The sequence below is a fragment of the Mandrillus leucophaeus genome, unplaced genomic scaffold (assembly GCF_000951045.1).
Source record: "Mandrillus leucophaeus isolate KB7577 unplaced genomic scaffold, Mleu.le_1.0 Scaffold959, whole genome shotgun sequence".
NCBI classification, from domain to species: Eukaryota; Metazoa; Chordata; class Mammalia; order Primates; family Cercopithecidae; genus Mandrillus; species Mandrillus leucophaeus.
Genome location: NW_012110463.1, coordinates 129,527 through 136,741, shown reverse-complemented (window position 1 = coordinate 136,741; position 7,215 = coordinate 129,527).

Here is a 7,215-nt window from a genome sequence, read left to right as displayed (position 1 = left end):
CCATCTCAGAAAAAAAAAAAAAAAAAAAGGAAAGAAAAAAAATCACCCCATTTGTTTAAGTTCTTACATAGGTCATGGTGTGACCAAAACTCAGGCCTCTAGTCCCACTCTGTTTCCATTATATTTTTCGTTTTTTGTTTTTTTTTTTAGATGAAATCTGTTTGTTGTCCAGGCTGGAGTGCAGTGGCACTATCTTGGCTCACTGCTACCTCTGCCTCCCGGGTTCAAGCGATTCTCCTGCCTCAGCCTTCCGAGTAGCTGGGACTACAGGCCTGTGCCACCATGCATGGCTAATTTTTTGTATTTTTAGTGTGGGCAGGTTTTCACCATGTTAGGCAGGATGGTCTCCATCTCCTGACCTCATGATCCTCCCACTTTGACCTCCCAAAGTGCTAAGATTACAGTCCTAAGCCACTGTGCCAGGCCAATTTTTGTATTTTTAGTAGAGATGGGGTTTCACTATGTTGGCCAGGCTTGTCTCAAACTCCTGACCTCATGATCCACCCACCTCAGTTTCCCAAAGTGCTGAGGTTACAGGCGTGGGCCACTGTGTCTGGCCTATTTTGGGTTTTTGTCCTTATCATGTCATTCATAGGTGATGGTGTCTTCATAGTCACATATGTCTTCGAGTTTCTGTCATTCTGGTTTAAAAGAGACCATTTGACATTCTGGAGATGACTACATGCAAACATTTATAACTTTTGAGAGAATACAGTGAAGTAGGAAGATACTACTATTTTAACTATCAGGAAGATGATACCAAGAGTCTGAAGCATGCTTTTTAGCCAGGGTCCCCATGAACAACCAACTAAAATTAAATAGGTCGAATAGTTAGCTAGATAAGTGCTCTACTCATTTCAACCAAGCACACTGTTCATTAATCCTCTACAACTGCATCTCTGTGGATGCAGAGTAGGCTCAGGGAGCCTACCCGATGTACTTCTCCAAGTGCAACTACCAGTGTTAGCAAGTTCCCAGGTACTTTTCTGTTCATCCGGTAAGTAATTTAAAGAGAGAATATTATTTAGCACAACTTTAGTAAGTAAATTTAAAATCTATTGTGTAACCATAGCCTTTACAGTATAATCTGCCATACAGGCCTATTAGGGAGGATACATTTCTAACCATTGCCTCATTTACTCTATACCATGGAAAGTAATGATATAAATGATGGCCATTCAGAAGAGTAAGGACATCCCGGCAATGCTGCTTAACTTATTGTGAAAAAGTTGTCTTTAACTTATGAAGTAAGTTAAGAGCAGTGGACCAATATTCTGTTTCCGATATTTTGAGGGAACAAATATTCCCTAAAAATTTTTCACCCACACTGGCCCTTCATCTTTTATCTATCAAGGTATAAGCTTTTTCATATATAATGTTGGCTGCAAAACTCTCTACATTTAAGTATACCCCGTAAGTGCACATAAGGGACCGCTTTCTTTATTTCTGTTGTTTGTAGAGCTGTAAAAAACTGTGAAGTAAGGGTGTCATGATAGCAGAGAAGTATGATCATGTTCTGAGTGTGTCACACCATGAAACAAGCAAAAAAAAAAAAATACTGCTGTTATTTTGAGATAGTGAGTTAGCATTTTGTGCTAATATGTACTACGTAATTTTTTATTGATATGTAACATGCATAGAGAAATACATGCACAAATTCTTCTTTCAAGTAAAGCTCAGTGAATTATGAAGAAATACACTTGTGTAATCAGATAATAAAACTAGTCTGGATACAGTGGTTCATATCTGTAATTGCAGTACATTGGGAAGCCAATGCGGGTGGATTTCTTGAGCTCAGGAGTTCAAGACCAGCCTACCCAACATGACAAGGCTCTGTCTCTACTTTAAAAAAATACCAAAAAAAAAAAAAAAAAACAAGATCCAGCCAGGCTGGTGCATGCCTATGGTCCCAGCTACGGGGGAGGCTGAGGTGGCAGGATCACTTCAGACTAAAAATTTGAAGCTGCAGTGACCCAGCATTCAGCCACTGCACTCCAGCTTGGGTGACAGAGTGAGACCTGTATGTGTACACACACACACACCCACACACACACACACACACACGGTGGGGGATGTGAAAGAGAGAAAGTGTGGCTCCTGCAATTCAGTGAGACCTGGTTTTCCATCATGGGAACTGCCCGTCCACACTGAAACCACAACCTAGCACATGCCAATTTGCACTCTAAACCTGCTAAGATACCACTGTTTACCCTTAAAAAGAAATTGAAGTATTTCACCTAAAAGAAGGGAAAAAGAAAAGAAGGATTTCACATCTAAAGCCTTTGTTTTCTTTATAAAACAACAGCCCTTTGTCATTCGAGTTGTCCAGAGGTGTCTGACAACACTAACACACTTATGGAATCAGCCAGGAAAAATGGGCCTCTCAGGTGACAAAGAGGCACAGTGGAACTAAAGACAATCCATTCTCAGCTCTACATGATGTCCCCCTCTCATGAAGTGGTGTTAACCATGTGAACCATATTCACCAGAGGAAAGTATGTTCAGAACAACACAATCACGAGGCTGCAAATCAAACTGGGGGCGGGAAGCACGTAGGAGGTTTCCATGGCCAAGACACTGGTGGCTCTCCTTGGGTGTCATTTTAAAATTTCAGGTGAAAAATCCTCTTCCAGTTGACTCAAGAAAACTAACAGACATTACTATTGGAATTCATTTTACTTTTTAGAATTTCTAAGACATAAAGTATGCTTCAAACACTCCAAAAGACATTCAGCTATACCTAGGGCTGAGGACCTGCCTTCTCCTTCACATTAGGGCCCTCACAGCAGGCAAAGAGGAGCATAGGGGCCGGGTGTGGTGGCTCATGGCTGTAATCTCAGCACTTTGGGAGGCTGAGGCAGGCCGATCACCTGAGGTCAGGAGTTTGAGATGAGCCTGGTCAACACGGCAAAACCCCTTCTCTACTAAAAATTCAAAAATTAGCCATGCGTGGTGGTGTGCACCTGTAATCCCAGCTACTCAGGAGGCTGAGACGGGAGAATCATTTGAACCCAGGAGGTAGAAGTTGCTGTGAGCTGAAATTGCACCATTGTACTCCAGCCTGGGAAATAACAATGAAACTGCCATCTGAAAAACAAAACAAAACAAAACAAACAACAGCAACAATAACAAAACAGAGAAGGAGCATGGGCAGGTGGGGACAGAGAGCAGCCCGGGCCTGTAGGGATCCCCAACCACCCCCAGAGCCGGTGTCTGTAGGAGGGGCTGTGTGGCAAGAATCAGGTTAGGGAGCTGGGCTTCATGGAGAGGTAACCACCACTTCTGTACTTTAACTTTTCCCAGGGATTTATGATTCCACTCTGGTTCTCCCCAGGTCCCCCACCCATCCTGCCCTCACTCCCTCATCGTGTGTTAGGCAGGTCTAGTTAAAATGGGGAGAATAATACATTCAGATTGTAGCCTTCAAGGTATTCCCATCTGGGGTACAGGGAGTAGGGAGGCAAATCAGTCTGTGGTGGTGCTTACTTCCAGGCCTGAGGGCAGGAAGGCCAGGGCTGGGCACATGGATATCTGGGGAAACGCCACTGCTAATTCCTTCTCCCTACCCAGAGCTACAACCAGGCCAGGCCAATCACAATTAATAAAACCACTGCAGCTCACATCCTGCACAAAACTTAAGTGTACCCCAACCCCCAGTCCTACCGGAGATCTGCAACTTCCCATCCCAGAACACAGGAAGCCCTCCATCTTTTTGACCTAAAGCCTGGACTTTAAGCCAGGTTGGGGCCTGGGGGTAGTGGCACCAAATGCAGCAGCCACAATGTCAAACATACAAATGACTTGGGAAATCTCATCTGCACGTCATTCACTCAGAACAGACCTGCAGTTGTGTACAAGTTAAGAAGGCCAGGTCTATACACTCAAGGGCGTGGACACATTCCACACTTGCTGGGGAGAATGAGAGGCACTTGTTTCCCAGTAGCAAGCTGGTGGCCTCATATGCCATTCATGTGTTTTCATTTAGGCCTCTGCATTGTGCATTCATTGAGCCAGTGCAAATACATATTTGGGGGGCATCATTTAGTGCAGGACCACTCCCCACTTGTTCTGGGGGGCACTCAGGAGGGATCTGGTTAGCTCCCAATTCCCTAGGACAAAGGTGCCTCCCCCTTTCCAGCACTCATACCCAGCAGTGCCATCTCAGGAATTTTTTTAAAAAAATCATGATCAACATGAAGATGCAGGCATGGTACAAGAGGCTCAGGGCCATGGATCGCTGGCTGCTGGAGAAACAGCACAGGGCAGGCACATCTGTGGGTGGGGCCATGATAAGCCAAGGCAGACATAGTCCCTACAGCCGACAGCCTCAGCCCAGATAGCATTCAAATCTTCCTGAATGGGCTTGATGCCCGTCACTCACCTGCTCTTTAGCACTGCCTTGTGTTGGTTTCTCAGGGTCTGGGGAGAGGTGGTGGGGATTGTAGATCCAGGGTGGGAATCATCTCACACCCAGAGTTCACCTGGCCACAAGCCAGCAAGGAAGTCCAAGTGGCACAGCTCTAGACCCTGAGCCTTGGCACCTCCGGGCTGCACTTTCTATTTGTAGATGAGGATTTTAAAAACCAAAATAAACAAACAGACACAAAAGCAGCCACTTTGATTGAGGAGAAAGTAGGAGCCTAAAGCAGCTGCCCCTCAAACAGCTCCACCAAGTCCCAGGCCAGGCCAGGCCATCTGAACACTCCAAGGCCACATGATAGTTACAGAGGATGACAGTTCCCACAGGTACTTGTCAAGCACTGTGCTAGCTTCTCACAGAGTCTCAGAATGCCTCCTCGCCAACACCCTGTGAGGGGAGGTCCTTCCTCACTAGGGCACAAGAGGTTCCTAAGCTCTTCCCAGGAAATGGTTAACAAAGTGTGGAGTGGGGGAAAAGCCCAGTCAGAACAAGTGACTAGCCAAGGTCTTCCTAGACTCCATCCCCTCCTCCACATGGGGCCTGGAGGTGATGTGAGCAGCCTCCTAACCCCCTCTATCCCACTGTCTCCTCAATCAAAATGGCTGTTTTTGTGTGTGCTTGTTTGTTTATGGGAATTTAAAAACCTAATTTTTTTTTTTTTTTTGAGATGGAGTTTTGCTCTTGTTACCCAGGCTGGAGTGCAATGGCACAATCTCAGTTCACTGCAACCTCTGCCTCCTGTGCTCAAGCAATTCTCCTGCCTCAGCCTCCTGAGTAGCTGGGATTACAGGCATGCGCCACCACACCCAGCTCATTTTGTATTTTTAGTAGAGAAGGAGTTTCTCCATGTTGGCCAGGCTGGTCTCAAACTCCCGACCTCAGCTGATCCGCCCATCTCGGCCTCCCAAAGTGCTGAGATTACAGGCATGAGTCTCCGCGTCTGGCCAAAAAAAACCCCTGGTATTTTATTTATAGTAGTTTCAGGCTTGTATGTATGTATTTGTATAGACTTTATTAGAAGGAAGAGGGTTTAAGACAATAACATTTTTAAAAGGTCTCAGTGGGGAATAGACTTCCATGCCACAAATGATGATGTTGACCTCCTCTGTTGCTTTTGGGCAAAGTATAAATAGTGTGAGAATTGGCATGTGCTGGGTTGTGGTTTCAGTGTGGGAGGGCAGTTCCTTAAGACGGAAACCAAGCCTCACTGAGCTGTAGGAGTCACACTCACCTTTTATCACACTCCCCACCATGGTCTTTCATTTTTCTTCTGTGCTTGAATTTCTTTTGACATACATATTATTTTGATTATATATATACACACACACACATGCATATATGTATATATATGTATATGCATGTGTGTGTGTGTGGGTGTATGTATATGTTTGTGTGTGTGTGTACACATACAGGTCTCACTCTGTCACCCAGTCTGGAATGCAGTGGCCAAATGATGGGTCACTGCAGCCTCAACCTCCAGTGATCCTTCCACTTCAGCCTCTCAAGCAGCTGGGACTATAGGCATGCAACATCACACAAGGCCAATTTTTAAAATTATTCTAGAAACCGAGTCTCACTACGTTGCCTAGACTGGTCTTGAGCTCCTGGACTTAAGCAATCATTCCACCATGGTCTTCGAAAGTGTTTGGATTACAGGTGTTTGCCATCAAACCCAGCCAAAAATATTTTTATAAGAACTATTACAACCCAGTTATGAGCTATGGTTGTGCCACTGCACTGCAGCCTGGGCACTAGAAAATCATTTGAACCCGGGAGGCGGAGGTTGCAGTGAGCCAAGATCGCACCATTGCACTCCAACCTGGGCAATAAGTGTGAAACTCGGTCTCAAAAAAAAAAAAAATTCCAAAAGATCTTTCCTTACCCTTACCTTGTCTCCAAAAACAAAGCAAAACAAAAAAAATTATGACCAAATTAAACTTCTAAGACTGTGTCATCTGTGTCCCCTTTCTGCCTTGTAAGCTATCATTGTTAAATTTTTTCTATTGAGGAAACTGTTAGATATTAAGAAATTCCTATATATCCTCTAAGTGAGAATAAGGTATTCTGATGTGGCCCAATATTTCCTCACCTCTATCTCCAGGGTCTAAACTAGCAAATCAAATCAGGATGCCCACAAAGGACTGTTGGCCATTTTCAAATAGAAAATGATATACCCTGTTAGTGAGAGTAATCCAGTGATTTTCAAAAAGAGAAGTCAGACTGAGATGCAGTGCAGTCAGGGCACAGTTACCCTGGAATAGCCACTTCACATGGAACGATAGAGGAGGCTTTCTAAGATGAACAAATTTGGGTAACATAATTCTTGCTTAACCGTTCTCAGCCTCGGCTGCCTCCTACCCCAGCCCCATTCCTAATGGACATCCCACGATGTGGTCAGCAGTGTGGTACAGCATGGTGAGAGAGGGGTTCAGGGATGGGATGAAGGTCTTTCCTGCATTATCAAAATGATTAAAAAGTTGTTAAAAAAATGTCCAAGTGGGCCGGTCGTGGTGGCTCACGCCTGTAATCCCAGCACTTTGGGAGGCTCTGGCGGGCGGTCACGAGTTCAGAGCAGCGTGGTGTCAGGAGTTCAAGACCAGCCTGGGTAACATGGTGAAACCCTGTCTCTACTAAAAATACAAAAGTAGTCGGGCATGGTGGTATATGCCTGTAATCCCAGTTACTCGGGGTAATCCCAGCTACTTGGGAGGTTGAGGCAGGAGAATCATTTGAACCCGGGAGGCAGAGGTTGCAGTGAGCCAAGATCGCACCATTGCACTCCAGCCTGGGCAATA